This window comes from Gossypium hirsutum, chromosome D10, assembly GCF_007990345.1.
Source record: "Gossypium hirsutum isolate 1008001.06 chromosome D10, Gossypium_hirsutum_v2.1, whole genome shotgun sequence".
Lineage (NCBI taxonomy): Eukaryota > Viridiplantae > Streptophyta > Magnoliopsida > Malvales > Malvaceae > Gossypium > Gossypium hirsutum.
In genome coordinates, this window is record NC_053446.1 from 51,713,256 (window position 1) to 51,733,677 (window position 20,422).

The 20,422-nt window shown below is 34.8% G+C and overlaps 3 non-coding genes and 1 pseudogene across 3 annotated transcripts; all 4 read right to left on the reverse strand.

Annotated features, from left to right (window-relative positions):
- Positions 1–671: 671 nt before the first annotated feature.
- Positions 672–745, reverse strand: TRNAT-AGU (transfer RNA threonine (anticodon AGU)). The gene has a single exon. It is a non-coding gene; the product is annotated as a tRNA-Thr (tRNA).
- A 90-nt stretch (positions 746–835) lies between these two features.
- Positions 836–909, reverse strand: TRNAT-AGU (transfer RNA threonine (anticodon AGU)). The gene has a single exon. It is a non-coding gene; the product is annotated as a tRNA-Thr (tRNA).
- A 90-nt stretch (positions 910–999) lies between these two features.
- TRNAT-AGU (transfer RNA threonine (anticodon AGU)) lies at positions 1,000–1,073 on the reverse strand. The gene has a single exon. It is a non-coding gene; the product is annotated as a tRNA-Thr (tRNA).
- Positions 1,074–1,534: 461 nt separating this feature from the next.
- On the reverse strand, positions 1,535–5,955 carry LOC107915622 (uncharacterized; annotated as a pseudogene).
- Between the last annotated feature and the right edge of the window lie 14,467 nt (positions 5,956–20,422).

Consider the following 20,422-nt stretch of genomic DNA (forward strand, 5'->3'; position numbering starts at 1 on the left):
TGCTAATTATGCAAATACAAAATGATTTCTTGCACCATATCATGGGGTATAATACTATTTGAGAGAATGGTGCCAAATACAAACACCATAGAAAACTCACAAACTCTTTAATTTAAGACATTTAATACTTCGAAACGTGGTTGAGAATACATTTGCTCTTCTAAAAAATATTTCTCATATTAACAACATCCCCTTAGTATAAAATTAAAACAAAAATAATGTTAGATCGTACTAGCATGTTGCATATTTCATAACTTCAATTATAGGTGAAATTGAGAGAACCATACATCGAAGAGTACATGGAAGAAGGGGATCTTGATAACCATAATGATACAAATTCAAATTTAGGTGATGATAAACTCGATAAAAAACTAACAGATGATGATAAGAAGCATATGTTAAATATTAAAAAGGGAATAACCAACAAATATGCACAACAATTAGATAAAATTATATATGATGTTTATTTTTCTTATTATTTTAATTAGTAATTGTATTATCAACTACTTTTTTAAACCAACATAATACATAAGATGATTTGATTTTAATTTTTTTTACCTGTTTAGAAATTATTTTTATCATACTAATAATTTTTTGTAGTAATTAATATGTTTTTAAAAAATATAAATATGTAATTAATATGTTATCATCAACTACTACTTTATTTTGGTTGCTCTTGTTGAGAGTCGAACTCAAGACCTCCCGCTTACTAAACGGATGCTCTAACCAACTGAGCTACAAGAGCCTTGTTGATAGCTGAATCGAAAGTAATTTAAAGATTCATGACTAAAGTAGATTACATGTCAGAACTCAAAATAGAAAATGAAACACAGTTTGCTCTTGTTGAGAGTCGAACTCAAGACCTCCCGCTTACTAAACGGGTGCTCTAACCAACTGAGCTACAAGAGCCTTGTTGAGAGCCCAATCGAAATTATTTTAAAGATTCATAACTAAAGTAGATTACATGTCAGAACTCAAAATAGAAAATAAAACACAAATTGCTCTTGTTGAGAGTCGAACTCAAGACCTCCCGCTTACTAAACGGGTGCTCTAACCAACTGAGCTACAAGAGCTGCTTCGTAATGTCAACCTGTACTTATACTTATTTTTTTTATCAACACATTAGATGAGTTAAAATTAAGAAAACTATTGATTAAAATTTTGTTAGTCTTTTACAGCGGGAAAAACTATCCAATAATTTAATTTGGGTACAACTAATTAGATATGCGACGCATGTTTGGATATTCATTGTTAGTTGACTCTTTAATTATATAGTTATGTAATTATAACTTTTACTTGAAAAATCAAATATAAGAGGGATAAAATACAAGTGATTATTCAAAACCTGTACCAGGACAATGAAACAACAAATGAAGTTGAAAGTTTTGAAAGTGAAAGGGAAACAGGATTTACTCACCACCGTTCGTTCCTTTTAAATATTTTTGGAAATATAGTAACAAAGAACAAAACGATAGATTTCATATCCAAACCTTCCTTGTATATGTTATATACACTATATATGTGTGTGGTGGAGTAGAGTCGTGTGTCAATACCACTAAAACTTCACCTTTATCTATAGTAAGTGTTAGGACAAGTAGTGTGTTTACAATTTTGGAACACAGAAAGACTAATGTGTATACAAAAGTCACTGATATTTCACCATCATCATCAAGCAAACTTATGAAGATGCTCTAGCCGTTGACATCTACCTCTTCAAGGCCATCAGCATCACTAGGAAGCTCACCATATGAAATGGAATATCATGTCTATTTCTTCCCCCCCCCCTGTATCGGCCATAATCGATGCATAATAGAGCATTTTAGTCACAACCACGAGTAAGAACTACAAATAATGCATGCAATTTCAAGAGCTAATGTCGATACAGCAGTTTGGAAGTGTCTTTATCTGCTGAGGTACTGGGATTTTCTTCCGTGTTTAAGTGGTGATGAGTTTTGTTATGCTTTAAACCTTGGCTCAACTCCGGTATGTATTGTAGGAAATGAAAAACCTGAAACCTGGATGATTCACTTGTAAAAGCCAAAGCCAGTTATCAGCGGTTCGTAAAAGGGAATTACTTTTTTGAGATTTATGGACTTCATCAGGATTCCAGAATGAAACTTTAGCAAGTCCAAATGTACGCAATGGTATCTTTAAGGACATTTTAGCACCATGAAACTCCCAAGCATGAAGCCACGGAACCCATCCATGCTGCCACCTGTTCCAATATATAACACAGTATACAAAGTGACGGTCAGATATAATACAGAGGAGCAAACCACATATGAAGGATGGCAAGATGCGTACCTGGTGAGGGTGTAGACAGAGAGTGATAGGTTAGAAAGCAGGCATCCAGATTTTGAAGAGTTGGACCTATTGGTATCCTATATATAGGAAAGCTTCATTTAAAAAACAGAAATTGTCAGATATAACCGAGTTTAAAATCACAATAGCAATAAACAAGAGCCATATGAAAAAAGAAAAAAATACCATGCCACTGAAATCCAACTTGAAGGTGATAGATCACAGCTACTTTTATGTTTTCAGTGACGGAAATCGAGATGCCAGAACAGAAATCTACAGGATGCATGGTAATTAGGGAGTGCACAATAAGTGGCAAATGCTAATGTAACAAAGGACAAAGGAATACTTTGTCAACCAAAGGCTCACGACTAAATGGTTGATCATGTTCTAAATATTCGAAATTAAGCTGACTAGGAGGGTTACTGCTATCACTCTCATCACTTGATGAACCCCTAAACGATCTATTATTAAGTGACAGTGTAGTCAGTCTCTGTATATTTTGATCTCCAATATTCAGCTGGCTCCGATCCCCTTGGACAACACTGTTTGCTCTTCTTCCTATTCAACAATCACTGTTGCTACCATCACTACTTGTTTCCCTCGATGATTAGGTATCACTCTCCTCACCAGGCCTCCTATTGAAAAGATGGAAAATAAAATGAAATAACACAACATTCTATTAGCCTAGCATTTCAATTAATGATTTACAGCTCAAGAGAGCTCATCACCTTGCACTCCAACCTCTATTTATATGTCACTAAGATTAAGGACCAAACAGCAGATAGTTTAAAGCAAATCAGCAAAACATTGTGATACATGTACGAATGGGGTGAAATTTATTAAATTCCATTCACCGAAGGTGTCAATTTTCAAGTTTGGAAAATAAGTCAACTTGCGACGGCTTTTTGGATGGGATCCAGGAATTTCTGGGTTGAGATGTTCGCATAGCATTCGAAGATCTATTTCTTAATATCGAAACGCACTTCAAACCAATCGATTTTGAGTTCGGTAGCTCAAGTTATGACAATTTTAGTGAAGATTGCACGAGTAGAATTTTTTGACGAGATTATTACAAAAATTACGAGTTTCGACTTTTAATTCAAGTTTAAATCATGCTAGATTCAACTTTTAGGCTTATTTTTTACTATTACATATGAGCTCATTATTGTATTTATTTGGTATTATTATTTTGAATTTTGAATTTTTTAAGTATTTAAAGTTATTTAGGAGTTTTATGTTTGTTAGTCAAACAAGAAAATCTAGTTTAAAACTACTTATTTAGATTAATTATTATAAAGGCCTTTCATTATTCATTAGATATGAGTCCAATATTGTATTTATTTGATATTATTTTATTATTTATTTATTCTAAATTTTGGATTTTTAAAGTATTTTAAGTTATTTAGGAGTTTTATGTTTCTTAGTTAAACAAGAAAGTCTAATTTAAAACTACTTCTTGTTTAGATTAATTAGAGTTTCAGTATAGTTGAAAGTTTTATTTGGATGTACTTAGCTAGCCTATATAAAGACATCTTCATTACTCATTAAGGACATAATTGTTTTCAATAATAAAGTTTTCAACTCTGGGAGTATTTTCTTTGTGCAAGATTTCTTTCTTATAATTTTCAGAAGTAGTTTTATTCTCGATTTTCTTCAAGGAGTAGTCGAAATTTATTCTTTATACTTCAATTTGCTAAAGAAATATTTCTTGGACGGTTGATTAGAGCCATTAATTGAGTTTGTTGGGGTTTATATCTCAAAGGTTTAATTAGACACTTATCCATCTATCTATCAATATTCATCGGTTTATTCATTTCATCTTCCACTTTTTTTTTTAAAAAATGTCATTTCTTTAGTTATTTATTATTTTATTTATTCTTTATTCTCAAATTTCTTCTTTTTAGTGTTTTCGTTTCCTTTATTTATAAATTTGTTTATTTCTTTTTTATAGGCCAAATTTGAATCATTCTTTCTCGAGTCAAACAACTTGAATATGATCCCCTTCCCCCATTCTTTATCACATTGAGTACAATATAACCCAGATTACATCACGTATCAAGTGAGATTCGAGAATGACTTCAGAAGATAATAAAATCGACTCTAATATCCAATTGTTGTTTCTTAACCACATAAGGATCCAAAAACTCCTTAGGGCCACATAAATTCTCTGTCAAGAGATGCACTAAAATGGTAGCACGAAAAGGACTATTGACCATAGCAGTTGATTAGAGTACAGATAAGACGAGAATCACTTTGCCTTGGTCTTGCGCAGGGTCTCGATGGGTTTATATATAGTTGAATGCCAGATTAGTAAGGGACATATTATTGCATTATAGAGTCACTCCCATTCAACAAAAAAGGAACCCCAGCTCCATATGAACTCCAATCCTTGACAGACTCCTACAAATCCTCAAGCACAAAATATGAAGGAGACTGCAGTCTCAGCTCTTGCTCGCTACATCCTTTTATGCTTATTTATAAGATCACCCAATAAAATCTTATCAATACAAATTCCATCAATATTAAAATAAAAAGACCTAAGCATAAAAATTGATACCCTCTTTCTAGTAAAAATTGCCTTATAAAGCCAACTAAATTGTATAAAACCCACCATCACCTATATATAAAAGAAATGTACATTTTTTCAATCAATGAAACATTTTGATAATAAATTCAAAAGCATAGTAAGAATAAATGAGAAACAAAGAAAGAATACAAAATATTTATATAGATGAAGAAAATATTTTGTTAATATTAACTAGTGTAAATACAAAGTGTTAATAATTACAAATTGTACTAATCTTCTTCAAATTTGTAGCCCTCTTAGGGGGAGGATGACTCACCCATTATCTTCTTCCTCTGAACTGTAGCCTGCATCTCCTTACACAGTTTTTCCCACTCAAGCCTTGTAGGAAAAAAAATATGTCAAAAGATCTAAGGATGTAATGCACCGTGCTCAGGCTAACTCCATGCAAGTTAAGGGGACCATAAGCCACATTTATGCTACCTACAAGGACATACCTCACATTATGTACGCTATTAACAAAGGCTTTCTTGGCCCCTTGTATACATCTTATAGAATACCACCTAATGATCAAACTTCAAAGATTCCAAGTTAAACTTAGCTTAGACATCCTTTACCACTAAATCATTTTATAGGATCTTAAGATTGCTCTTTAATTTCTTGATCCTCACCTCTAATTTAGGAATCCGAGTCTGAATAAGATGAACCTTTTGTAAGTGAGAAAGGTTGCTAATATTAATTTAATTCCTATTGTAGTCCTGCTCTTTCCTCCCGTTCTCTTTTTCTCCTTCTATAAGTTTCAGGAGAGCCTCCAATTAACTTGCTTCAGCTATTCATTCTCTGTCAATAAATGATCATGTCTCGAAGGAAAATGTAAATATGATGCTTCTTGACGAAAGATGACTTGAAGTTTCTCTTTCTTTCACTTAAGAGGCAAAGGTATGAATTTACTTGAGCTTCCTAAAGACAATAAAAGCTTTAGGAGAAAGCTCCGATGGGACTAAGGCATGAGAATCACTAATAAGAACCATAGTTTCTACAAAATAGGGAAAATATGTTAGAGAAATGAAAAGCAAAAAGTTATATAAACAAAAGCTAGGCTTGCACATACTTGCATTAGGAGTCTTCATAGGGTCTTCAATGATATGCTCTATCCTTTCTATAGATGATGTAGTAGGAAGCTCAACATTCAAGTGCTCATGTACATGCTAACAAACAAAGTCAGAAGGTTCCCTCTCCTCTCTAGGAATTAACTTTGTTAAGAAGTCCTCTATTCAGCTAATTTTACTTGATAATATGTTTTGATATAACAAATTAATTTGTCTTTAAATAAAAGTTAAAGTTCAACAAAATTGACAAAATGATAAAATCAAGTTTGTCGAAACCATTTTTTGAAAAAAACAAAAATATAGTCGTCGACTTAAAAAATGAAACGAAAATTGGAGTCTCCATCGACCCTTTATTAAGGTGTGGTTGGCTCACCTTGAAAATGATTTTGGTCTGCGAAATTTGAGAAAACAGGTTCGGGAGTCGGTTACGCACGAGGAAGGGTTAGCACCCTCGTAACACCCAAAATTGGTACCGAATTGATTAATTAAGGTCTTAATTTCGAATATCGAAAATTCGTGAAGAATTTTAAAAAATTTGATGCTCCCTTTCATTAGTGTTAATTTTATAAAAGATGCTTGGATAAATCGATGCGGATGCTAAAGACCTCCTTGTCTCAGAGTAATAAAATATCACACCCAATACATTAGGACACGACATTTTTAGTCCTTGAGAATAAGCTTGTCTTTGATTTCCAAAACTTGTGCGGTGAAGTTTAAAAAGGATATTTAATTGCTTTAAGTCAGATGAGAAATCAAAACCCAATACATTAGGGCACAATTTCTTAAAATTCCCAGCATTGAATATAGCCCTTATTATTATTTTAAAAATTCTCATCTCGAGGAATCAACATATCATGTCCAATACATTAGGATACGACGTATCGGATTCCCGAGAATGAGCTTTTATTTATGTGTTTTGATTAAACAAAATTTTCGATTATTTAGATTCAACGAGGAAAAATTGGAACCCAATACGTTAGGGCTCAATTCTCTCGAGGATTCCAAATTTCAAGTATTGCGTTATTTTTGAAAACTTTTGTATGAAATAACTTTGACATTTGTAATCTTTTGAATGAATAAAAAACGATTGAATAATAATGTATAACATAAAGGATGATTTGTAAATAACATACACTAATGAAATACAAATAATCAATAGGTAAATACAAGCAAGCATAATAACAATACTCTCAATCATACATTATGCCAATGCTAATAATATCGACATTCAAAGAATAAACGAATTATCAATACAAAAAAATGAGTTATATGTGTAAAATTTTAAATGAAACAATATACATATATGAGTTTAAAATAAGTCAAAAATGAAGATAAAAAACTAAATACTATATAAAAAAAATAATATCAAAATGAAGTTTAAAGTGAATATCGTATATGAAGAAAACCAAAATACATGAAATAATATATACATATTAATTTAAATAATATTACACATGGATTGGAAAATTTCTTATGATAATATATGTATAATAGTATGTATAAAAGGTTGATATAAATCGAGTATATAATGAAATAAAATTTTAAATGAAACAAGTTATATATGTAATAAGTAAAAAAAAATGTAAACATGAAATCGATGATACATTAGGTGTATACGTATAATAATAAAAAACTTAATACAAATTATATATAAAATAGTATTATATAAAAATGTTATTGACTTTTAAAGCACAAAAGTATATATACATAAATATTTAAAAAAGTATCATAAAAATAAAATTATTAAAAATATATAGATAATATTAGATTAACATAAAATATATACTAATACATTAGATAAGAAAAAGAAGCAAAATTAGTATTTAATAAAGTAATTTACGTATATAAAAAAGTAAATATACGAACTAATGTAACAGTAATACCAATAATAACAAAAGTAATAATAATGAACTAAACAATAATAACAAAATAGAGGACAAAATTGGCATTAAAGCAGTAATTCAGGGGAGAAATCTAAAATAAATAAAAGGAAAGGTCCAAATTACAAAGCGTGAATGACATGGGGGATTGAAAGGGGAATATTCCCCACCCTCCAAAACGCAGCGTTTCATGCGGACTCAATTAAAACAAAATAATAAAATGCGGGGCAAAATTTAAAGGAAATAAAAAGATCTACTTAAACACACTATAATAATCAAGGGACCACTTGCGCAAATCACCCAACAAGGGTCAAAACGCGCGGATCCTTCCCCGGGTCGGGTCACCAAGCGGGTCGTAGGCCTTTAAACGGCGCCGTTTTGAAACCATTGCCTCAGCATCAAACGGCGTCGTTTCCTGTACTGCCTATAAACTAAAAAAAACCCTAAGTATCAGCAGCCCCTTTTTATCTTGAAGGAGAGCCTAAAGCAGAGGAGCACCCCCATGCGCCGCTTCAAAGTCGGAGTCCCCAACCATCTGGTTCCGATCGAAATCAACGAGGGGTTCGACGGCGGACTTAACCAGGTACGGACTCTTCCCCTTTTTTATTTTGTTACTCAGTTTATCAAAAACAAATCCAAAGAAAAAAGAAAAATAATAAAGAAGAGGAAAAAGGAAGATCAGAATCGAAAATCACCTCCAAAGTATGCTATATTTGCTGTTTTTTTGAATGTTTTTTTTGTATCCTTGTATTGATGTTGTGTGTCCAGTTACAAATTCTGGAAAATGGCTTTATAGCCGAAGATAAAACGAAATAAAAAATACAACCAAAATATATTTCGCTCTTTTCTATTTGTTATTGTTTTCTGTTCGTTTTTTGCTTGTTTGCTTGTGTGCAGGTACAGCCGTACGGAGCAGGGGGCGTGGAGGCGTGCGTGGCAGCGGCGCTGGAGGCTTGTTGTTGCTGCTAGGGTTTCTGGTCGTGTTGGGCTACGTTGGGCCGTGATAGTGTCTAGGCTAGATGTAGTTGGGCTAGGTTGGGCTTGGGGTAGTGTCTGGGCTATTTTATTTGTAAATAGACTTTTAATATTTTTTGTTTTTTATTTTTATTTATAAAATTAGACCGGGAAAATTAGGTATTACAAAGTTAAAATGGTATTAATTGAGTTAACCATTTTCAATCAAGTTAAAACTGTTTTAAAACAAGTCAATATTGCTTCAGGGTATCGATACTTTTTGGCCAAGTATCGATAGTTTTTAAAATATCGATACCCATTCTAAAATTGATACCAAATTGATAATATATTTTCAATAAATTCAACTAAGCATCGATCCAGTATCAATACATTTCATATGGTATTGATAGAATCCCATTGGTATCGATATCTTTAACTCCAACAGTCACTGAACTTTGCATTAAATGTAAAAATTATCGATACATTGTTAGCAAGTATCAATACTCGTTCTTGCAGGTGGATTTAATAATCTAGTATTTTTATCCCCACGACTCTATTAACTTCCACAACAATCCCAATGGTTGGAAATGAATTAGAGGATATAAATACCATCTTCCAAAGGTCCTACAACAATAAGAGAGATCATTAAGCTTAAAGTTCAATCAAAACAACCTTAGTGATGAATCTCTTTGAGAAGGTTGAATCTTAAGGTTTGGGTAGAAACATTGGGAGTTGCAATCTTAAAATTTTGGTTAGAAATCTTAAGAGAGATTGTAAGGTTAAACCTTATCCTTAAATGTTAGCAAATTAGTGAATTTGGGAAAATCTTTAGTTGTAGAAAGCTAAGGTAGTGGAGTAGGCAATTGGGGCCGAACCACTATAAATCATCGCGTTCTTTGTTTCATATTATTTACTTTTGCTTCCACAAATTTTAAAAGGAAAATTCATCCCCCTCTTGGATATTTTCGGTGATCAATTGAACTAACAATTAGTATCAATGCTAGTCTCTAAAGATGGTTTAACAGCCAAGAAAAGATCCTCAGAGAAGCTCAAACGATCATCAATACTTTCTACAAAAATGACGTACACTTTTGGGTCAAATTTCTATAAAGAATCTCAGTCAATCTTAAAGCCTCCATACTTCAATGAGTAAATTACTCTTATTGGAAGACAAGAATGACACTTTTCGTTCAAGTAAATAATTTTGTCATATGAGATATTATTATGGATGATCCTACAATTCCATTCAAGCAAGAATGAGAGCTTTTAGTTTAAAAAAAAAAGAAGGACTGAAATAAAGAACATAGGAGAAACATTCAACTCAATACCAAGGCAATGCATATTCTATTTTGTGCACTTGGTGTGCACTTGGTCTGGATGAGTATAGTAGAATTTCTTCTTGTTCAAATGCCAAGGAGCTATGAGACAAGCTTGAAGTCACCCATGAAGGCACCAGCCAAGTGAAAAATTCTAAAGTTGGAATCCTTACACTCAACTATGAAACTTTCAAGATTAAGCCCAAAGAGGATATTAAGGAGATGTCTGATCGGTTTACAATCATTATAAATAGATTGAAGTCTTATGGAAAGATTTATCCAAATGAAGAGGTGTTAAAGAAGATGCTTCGAAGTTCACCTAAATCGTGGAAAGTTAAGGTGATTGCAATTGAAGAAACAAAAAAATTAGAAATATTAACTTTGGATGAGCTCATTGATTCTTTGCTTACACATGAGATGAGACCCAATGAAAGGACTGAAGAAGAAAAAGTTGTGAAGAAAAAGGTTGGTATTACTATGAAATCTATCAAAAATGAAGACAATGAATTAAGTGAAGAGGTGGATGAAGACAAAGAGATGAAGATGTTTTCTAAGAGGATTAAGAGGTTCATGAAGTCCAATAAAGGAAGAAGATTCCAAAAGATGGAGGAATTGAAGCTTGAATCTACCAAGGAGAAATATCCCATTATTTGATATGAGTGCAAGAAATCGGGACACATCAAGTTTGATTGTCCTCAATGAAGAAGAAAGGATCAAGCAAACAAAATCTTAAAGCTACTGTGGCTACTTGGAGTGATAATGATTCTTCTGATGATGAAGATCAAGAAGTAGCCAACCTATTTCTTATGACCATCAATGATTATAAGGTAACTTCTAACTCATCTACTTCAAATTTTTATTCTTTTGATGAGTTGCAAGATGCTTATGATGAATTAGGCTTGGAGTTTGAATTAATGGTTTCAAAAAATAGGAAAACCGTTTCAAAACTAAAAGATAAAAATAATTCACTCTCCAAAGTCAATCATGAACTTGAAAATAAAATAAATGATATGCAAGCTATTATAAATGATTTTGAGAAAAAGAATTGTGACTTGCATAATTTATTTTCTAAAGTTCATGATGATCATCAAAAGCAACTTGAGTTGCTTAAGAATGAAAAAACTCACTCGAACAAAATTTTTGAAAAATGAGAAAGTTAAAAAAACTTTGTTAAAACTAGCTTTAATTTATATAAATATAGAGGTTATTCATGTTTTTACAAAGGAAAAATTATTAAAAGTGTACGAGTCCCTAAAGGACTCATAACTACTAAAGATAAGGATATCCTTTCTAAATGGATACCTAAAAGGACTAGAATATTAAAAACTAATGCTTATAGAGTCAAAAGGAATTGGGTACCAATTGTAACGCCTCAAATAATTTATCTCTATTTCTGTAAATATCTGAAAAAAAGGAGTATCTAATTTAGTAGTTAAGTGTTTTGGGCATGTGTATGAGGTTTTGGGTTCAAGTCTCACCTTTGCTAAATTTTGTTATTTTTGATCCAAGCCTTACTTTTGTTGAGTGGGCTTATATAAAATTGTCTGTTAATGCATATCTGAATGAGCTTGCTGGTTCGAGTGGTAAGGAGGTTGTTGTGTTGGAGGTCCTGTGTTCAAATCCCTACTCGAGCGTGGGTATTATTTTTGGCTCGATTGCATGGTAGAGTTTCGATGCTTCTAGGATTCTAGGGTAGTTGGATGTGAATTAGTGGGGAGTTAGGATATTAGTGGGTTTTTAAATTAGATTTTATTAGATTTTTATTCTTTTTGTTTTTCCCAAATTATTTCTTATCTTTTGACATCTGTTTCCCTTTTTTCCTATGCTGAATTTTTGGTCTCTCCCTCTCATTTTTGATTTTTCCAAATTTGCCTCCTTTTTGTGAAACGTTTGACTACTTTCGTTCGGTAAGTCTTGTATTGATACGATATTATTGTTTTGTGGCTAGTGTTCTAATGGGGGTTTTGTGTTTACTCTCGGTTAGGGGAAGGGCAAGAAGCAATTGGTGCTCTTGCAACAATTTGAGCGTTAGGGGTCTCTGTTCTTTGGAGGTAAGTTTTTGAGATCATTGTTTGATGTTGTAAGGTCCTTTATGTGGAATGGTTTCAGATTGAGTTTCGTGTGTACTGAATTTGGGCTTTTGGATGCTGTTTCTTAGGTTCAGTGGTCTTGGGAGTGCTTGTGCATCAAAACGATATTAGGTGTGTACACTTTGTGCATGGAAAACGAGCTTCGGTCGAAAGTACAAACTTTTGATGCCACACGGACGTGTGGCCACCCGTGTAGTTGGCCGTGTGTCTGACGAAGGTGTGGCCGTGCACAAGACACGACTGTGTGGTGGTATGTGTGTGACCGTGTGGGCCACACGAGCTAGATGAAGTTGGGTGTGTGGGCCCACACGGGTGTGTAGGTTTTGGGCCAGACCATGTAGGTCACACGAGTGAGGCCAATCCGGGCGTGTGGGCCCATATTTTTGTAATTTTTCCTAGGGTCGCATGGGTTATTCCGATCGAATGTGGGCCCGTAGGGTTGGTAAGGGCTAGCTAAACCTTATATTATGGGATCTGTTATTGTGGTAGTATGCTCTGAGTAGGACGCTATAATGCATGTATGATTATTATGCTATATGTATATCTGATATCTGTACACAAACATAATAAGCATGTTATATCTGTTTCTGTATCTGTATCTGTATTCTGTATCTGTTTTTGGAGTGGGATTGTATACATGGAGGAAGTATTTTGTATAACGACCTTCGCCTATATTCTGGCAGTTTGGCTGTACTTTATTTGATATGTGCCGTAATGGCACGATATAGTGTGTAGGGATGGGTGTGTAACACCTCTTACCCGAGACCATTGCCGGAGTCGAGCACGAGGCGTTATCTGATTTAACTTACCAGTTCGGAGCATAAAAATTTTCTTTTAAAATTAATTTTCTCACGTTCAATAAATATGTCCCTAAAAATGACCCTCAAGACCTTAAAACATGCAACGAAAATTATTTGGGTCCAAGCCGAAAACACTAAAAATTTTTCGAATACTTAAACAAATAAAAAATAACTTATATCACTATTCACAGTAAAGCTGTCCACTCGCGTGACAGTCACTAATTTAACTATAACTCGAGTTACAAAACTCAAAATTTAGATCTATAAATTTTCCCTAAAACTAGACTCAAGTATCTTCTCACAAAAAAATTTTCATAATTTTTGGGTGATCCAATTAGTACAGTTTATTAGTTAAATTCTCCCTTATTTCTCTATTCAACAGTTCTGACCTCTTTGTACTAAAAATTAGTTAACTCGTTGTACATAATTCATATAATGTTTTTGCTTGTTTCTTTTGAAAGTAGACTCACTAAGGGTTCTAAAAATATAAATTATGAATCATAATTCTTTCTGTACAATTTTTAATGATTTTATAAAATAAGTAAAGGGAACTTCAAAAACAACTCTGTCCCTATCTCACTAAAATTCAAATATCTCCTAATATAAAATTCCTTTTCCTACATTGTTTCTTTCGTGTGAAAATAGACTCGATAAGATTTAATTCTATATCTCATTCACACTATAATTAAATTTCTACTATCCTTGGTGATTTTTCAAAATCACGTCACTGCTGCTGTCCAAAAACTATTCCATTGCAAATTTTTAATCTTTCATAATTTCTAGGTATAAACTATCACCTAGGCATTCATAATACCAAACATATTTTTACTTAGCCATTTTAATAGCTAAACATTATCAAATATTTACACATCATCCTTCAACAATATCATAAGGACATACATTCAAAATGACTAAGTCCCTATACATGCCATAGCTCAAACATTGATCATCATAAAATACCGAGTTGTTGTTGTTGATAGTGTGAGCGCTCTCTGACGTCTTTAAGATCCCTGAATTAGCTTTGCAATACTATAAAATAAGGAAAATAAAAGAAGTAAGCATAAAGCTTAGTAAGTTTACAAGCAAATAGATAACAACATTTAACACAAATAATTATACTCAAATGTCATGATCTTTAATTTCCTCTTTACTTATTCTTTTACTCGTTCACTTACTTGTTTACTTAGATAACTCATGATTATAACTTACTCTTTTCTTGCTGAGATGTTGGATCTCAATTGATAACATAATATGTTCTTAACTCTTATAACTCACCTGAATTTGCTATTTATGCTTTTACCTAAACTTTCATGGAACATAATTTGTTTACTAGTCCGTTGAGCCACATTGCAATAATAAGGATACTTGGGTCTCTTTTTTGATAATAACATGCCAAAGCCATGTCCCAAACATGGTCTTACATGGGATGTTTCCTGTACTGCCAATGCCATATCCCAAATATGGTCTTACATGGGAGTTCTCATATCAGTGCCCATGCCATGTCCCAGACATGGTCTTACGAGGGACCTCTCATCTCGGTGCCAACGCCATGTCCCAAACATGGTCTTACATGGGACCTCTCATAACCTCATTGGTGCCAATGCCATGGCTCAGACATGGTCTTACATGGGATCTCTTTACCCAAATGTCATGACATTTGGATCCGATATATTCCTTATGTTTCAACGGGACTTTTTAACACTAATTCTCTATCATCTCATACTTGAGTCAACATTAAATAATTTCATAAAATAAATACATAATTTTTGGAAAATAGCAGCATTAATAATAATTATTGAAATATTGTATTTATTTATCATAAACTTACCTCGGTACAAAATATGGCCAAATCTATCAACTTAGTCTTCAACCTTTTTCTTTCCTCGGTCTAACCCCAGATTTCGTTCTTCTTGATCTATAATATCAAATTTAGTTTATTTAATACTCACATTTATCAAAACAACCCTTGACTCTAACTTTGGAAAAATTATGATTTTCCCCTAAACTTTTACATATTTACACTTTTGCCCCAAATCTCGAAAATTAAACTTCATCCCATATTCTTATGTTTTATAACATTTTGAACATTTTTTTCTTCTATGGTAACATCAAATTCCCATTCTAACACTTACTTATGAACATTAGGTATTTTTACCGATTATGTCGTTTTACTCGTTTTCACTTAAAATCGCTTAGCACAAATCGTTTAACATAATTTAAGACTTTTTATTCTACCATAAAACATCAAAATAAACACATTTCACCTATGGGTATTTTTCCAAATATGACCCTAGGTTAAATTATTGCTAGAATCAGCTAAATCAAGTTACCGGGGCTTCAAAAACATAAAGAACATTAAAAACGGGGATTGGAATCACTTATTATGGAGCTTGGAAGCTTGAAAACCCTAACTATGGTTTCTCCCCTTGCTAATTTCGGCCAAATGAAGAAGATGAGCACAATTTGCCATCTTTTTCCCTTTTAATTCATTAAAATTACCAAATTACCAAAATTCCCCTAACTTAAAAATATCCTATTTCACTTATCTCATGTCCATTTTTGTCCAAAATTTAACCAATGGTCTAATTTCCATTTAAGGACCTCCAATTTAAAATTTCATAACAATTGGACACCTCTAACATGTAGAACTCAACTTTTGCACTTTTTACAATTTAGTCCTTTTGACTAATTTGAGTGCCCAAACGTCGAAATTTTCGAACGAAATTTTAAAAAAATTATTCTGTGAAATTGTATACCATAAAAATATAATAAAATAATTTTTTTCTCATCGAATTTGTGGTCCCGAAACCACTGTTCCGACTAGGTCCGAAATCAGGATGTTACAGGGTGGATGTTTTTTACCCCACATGGTGTGATGGGATGGCCGGAGTTGGTGTGTAGAGGATGGGGGTAGGATTCTATATATCTGTTCTACATATCTGTTTCTGTTATCTATATCTGAAAGGGACTTTGGTCCGAATTTGTATCTGTCTGTAAATGAGATTATTGTATGTACTGCATGTCTATTTCTGTTGGGTTACACATTGAGTTTACGTAAACTCCCTTCTGTTTTTCTGTTCTGTTCAGGTAATCCACAGGCTTGACGGGTCGGTGCGACGAAGGCTCAACGGTGGCCATTTTATTGAGAACTATTTTACATAGTAATTCATGGTTTTTTTGAGAGTTTGTAATTTTTGGGACTCTTCGGACTGTTGGTTTTATTTTGGTTTTGGATGCGTTTTTGGCTCTTTCATTGCGCTGCATGACGGAAAACACGATTGTACAAAAACAAAGGTTTTTCTAAAAACTTGAACTGGTTTTGACAATAGATATAGATGAGTATGGAATTAAAAAAACTGGAATGATTAATTATAATGACTCTGCTTTCAAAACCCTTTTTTGTGTCATCTCTGGATTTAGTCATAACGTCTAGGTCGAGTTTGGGTTACAAAATTATGTTTCAAAAGGAACTGATTTCAAATAATTGGAATATTGTTGAGAAAGTATGTGGTACATTGAGTCTCCGACACCGATCCTATAAGTATTTTTGAAACTTAGATAGTCTATTCTGAAAACACTATAGATAGTACCTTCTGAAACTGTACTGAAATAGTTAGAGACTAAAACTTCTGAAAACATTTCTAAACTTTTGATAATTTATGCATAAAATATCTGCTAATAAATACAGAAACTAATACATGAAATTTTATAATGTAGATAAAAATTAAAATTTACGATGAGCGCTCGTGGAACACGCAGACATGGTATTTCTGGCTGTGGTAGAGGCCGTAGGAGGGCTCGAGATGAGTCTTCCTCTCTCGGCAGTATGCCAAATTTAGATAAGAGTGAGACACCAGTTTTGCCTGCTACTGAGATTGGGTCTCAAAGCCATTCGGCTGGGGACGACACACTATCCCAAGCCATGTGAGGGTATTAGAGAGGGTCACTAGGGTGTTGAGCTATTTAGGGGTGTCACTAGGGTCGCCCCTACTATGGTCAAGTATTGGTTGGAGGCCACTAAGAGGATCATGAATGATATAGAATGTACTCTTGAGCAGAAACTAAAGGGTGCAGTCTCATTGCTTCATGACGAGGCATATCAGTGGTGGTTATTGGTTGAGGAGGGTACTTAGTCTGATCTTCTGAATTGGGATTTCTTTAAGACGGCCTTCTAGGGGAAGTATGTGGGGGAGAGCTATGTGGATGCACGCAGGCGTGAGTTCATGAATCTCACATAAGGGGATAGATCTTTGGCCGAGTATCAGGCCGAGTTTCTAAGGTTGAGCTGCTACGCTTGAGGCATGGTGGCGTCTGAGTATGAGAAGTGTGTCCGCTTTGAGGATGGTGTGAGGGATAACTTGAGGGCACTGATTGCTCCACAGAGCGAGCGAAAGTTCGCAGTTCTGGTTGATAAGGCGAAGATCGCCAAGGAGGTTAAGCGCGTGGAGCGCCTGAATAGGGACCGTGAGAGAGGCAAGAATAAGAGGGATTTAAAGCCCTCTAATTCTATTTAAAGGCCTAAGAAACGGGCCAGACCTAATGGCCCGGTTAGAATGGGGGTTCCTATTGCCCATACTGGGGCTCAGCCGTGTGGGGATTGTGGTAGGCGCCATCCAAACGAGTGTTGGATTAGGTTAGAGGCTTGTTTAAGATGTGGATCTTTAGGGCACCGCATTAGAGAGTGTCCACAGCGGACCGGTCAGATGCAAGCATCAGGATCAGGTTATATACAGCCTCAGAGGGCAGTTCAGCAGCCACCTAGAGGCCGTGGACCGGCTAGGGTTGGTAATGGTATGAGCCGTGGACAGAGAGCACCGAGCAGAGGTGTTAGTTAAACCGAGGCAAGGCAACCTATGTTGGTTTATGCTGGTTGACGTCGAGAGGATAGAGACACTCCTGATGTTATCACCGGTACGTTCTTTATTTTTGATGTACCTTATACTACTTTGATAGACATAGGTTTTACACACTCCTATGTAGCTAGTTCCGTTTCTAAAAACTTGGGGGCTTCTGTTGAGAGTGCTTCTAGTGAGGTTACTATACTAAGTTCGTTGGGACAGTCTATTCGAGTTCGTAAACTTTATAGAAATGTTCCGTTAGAAGTGTAAGGGGCTGTGTTTCTGACAAATCTGATGGAGCTACCTTTTGGGGAGTTCGACTTGATTCTTGGTATGGATTGGTTGGTTGAGCACCGAGTCAGTTTGGATTGCACGACTAAGAGGATCATTCTGAGGACCAGGGATGATAAGGAAATGGTTGTGATCAGTGAGTGTTGAGATTATCTGTCTAATGTGATCTCCACTTTTGTGGCTGAGAAACTGGTTTGGAAAGGGTGTGAGGTGTATTTGGCTTACGTCAATGTGTCTATTTTTGGGGACTCTTCTATTGGGGATATCAAAATAGTGGGGGATTTTTCGGATGTCTTTCTTGAGGTGTTACCGGGTTTACCTCCGAATTGAGAAGTGGAGTTCAGCATTAAGCTTCTACCGGGTACAACTTTGGTGTCTATCGCTCCATATCGTATGACACTGAAGGAGCTTACAGAGCTTAAGGGTCAACTTCAAGAGCTTTTGGATCATGGTTTCATCCGTGCTAGTGTGTCTCCGTAGAGGGCATCGGTTCTGTTTGTTAAGAAAAAGGATAGTACCATGAGGATGTGTATTGATTATAGGCAACTAAATAAACTAACTGTGAAAAATAAGTATCCACTTTCGAGGATCGATGATTTGTTTAATCAGTTTTGAGGGGTTTCAGTATTTTCGAAGATAGATCTTCGATCTGGGTATCATCAGCTTAAAGTTAAGGAGGTGGATGTTCATAAGACTGCATTTAGGACTCGTTATGGACATTACGAGTTCCGAGTTATGCCTTTTGGTCTAACGAATGCTCCGACGATATTCATGGATTTGATGAACTGAGTGTTTCAGCTATATTTGGATCAGTTCATCGTGGTCTTCATCGATGATATTCTGGTTTACTCTAAGACTGAGGATGAGCATGATGAACATCTTAGAGTAGTGCTTCAGATACTTCGAGAGAAGCAGCTCTACGCTAAGTTGAGCAAATGTAAGTTCTGGTTGCGTGAGGTAACTTTTCTGGGTCATGTGGTTTTTGCTGAGGGGATTTGAATTGATCCTAGAAAGATGAAGGCGGTATTTGATTGGAAACAACTTAAGAACATATCTGAAATTCGCAGTTTTCTGGGTCTTTTGGGTTATTATCGGTGATTTATCGAGGGGGTTTTTTTCTGATTGCAGCTCCTTTGACTAAGCTTCTGTGTAAGGGTGTTCCTTTTGTTTGGACTGATGCTCAACAATCGAGCTTCGAGAAGCTCAAGTCTTTTCTGACTCAGGCTCCTATTCTGATACAACCTGAATTTGGTAAAGAGTTTGTGGTTTATAGCGATGCATCGCACATCGGTTTGGGATGTGTACTGATGTAACATGATAAGGTTGTGGCTTATGTGTCCTGTCAGCTTAAGACGCATTAAGGGAATTATCAGACGCATGACTTCGAATTGGATGTTGTGGATTTTGCTTTGAAGATTTGGGGCATTATTTGTACGGTGAAAGGTGTATCATCTACACTGATCACAAGAGTCTCAAATACCTCATTACTTAGAAGGAGTTGAATATTAGACAGTGTCGATGGATTGAGTTGCTCAAAGATTATGACTGCATGATAGAGTATCATCTTGGTAAGGCCAATGTGGTGGCCGATGCTCTCAGTTATAGAGTGATGATTGATTTGAAAGCGATGTTCGCTCGTCTTAGTTTATTTGAGGATAGAGTTTGTTAGCCGAGTTGCAAGTTAAACTGACTTAGATTGATCAGATTCAGGATAAGCAGGTAGGGGATGAGTTTCTGGGTTTGCGATTTAGTCAGATTGAGAGTGGTAGTACTTCGAATTTTGGGCTGAATAATGATGGTGTGCTATGTTTTCGAGGTTGGATATGTGTGCCGAATAATTCTGATTTGAGGCAGTCGATTTTGAGGGAGGTGCATAGTAGCCCTTATGCTATGTATCCCGATGGTAATAAGATGTATCAGGATCTCCGTGAACTGTATTAGTGGCCGAGTATGAAATGTGAGGTTGCGTATTTCGTTGCTCGTTGTTTGACATGACAGCAAGTTAAGGTTGAGCACCAGTTGCCTTCATGTTTGCTTCAACCGGTTAAGATTGTTTTATGGAAATGGGAGCGAGTGACGATGGACTTCGTTAGTGGGTTGCCCTTGACACCTACTAAGAAGGATTCTGTTTGGGTTATCATGGATCGATTGACCAAGTCTGTTCATTTTATTTCGATCTGGACAAACTACTCTCTGTAGAAGTTAGCGAAGCTTTATATCTCTGAGATTGTAAGACTGCATGGGGTTCCTATTTCGATAATTTTTGATAGAGATTCTCGCTTCACTTCTCGGTTCTGAAAGAAATTGCATGAAGCTCTA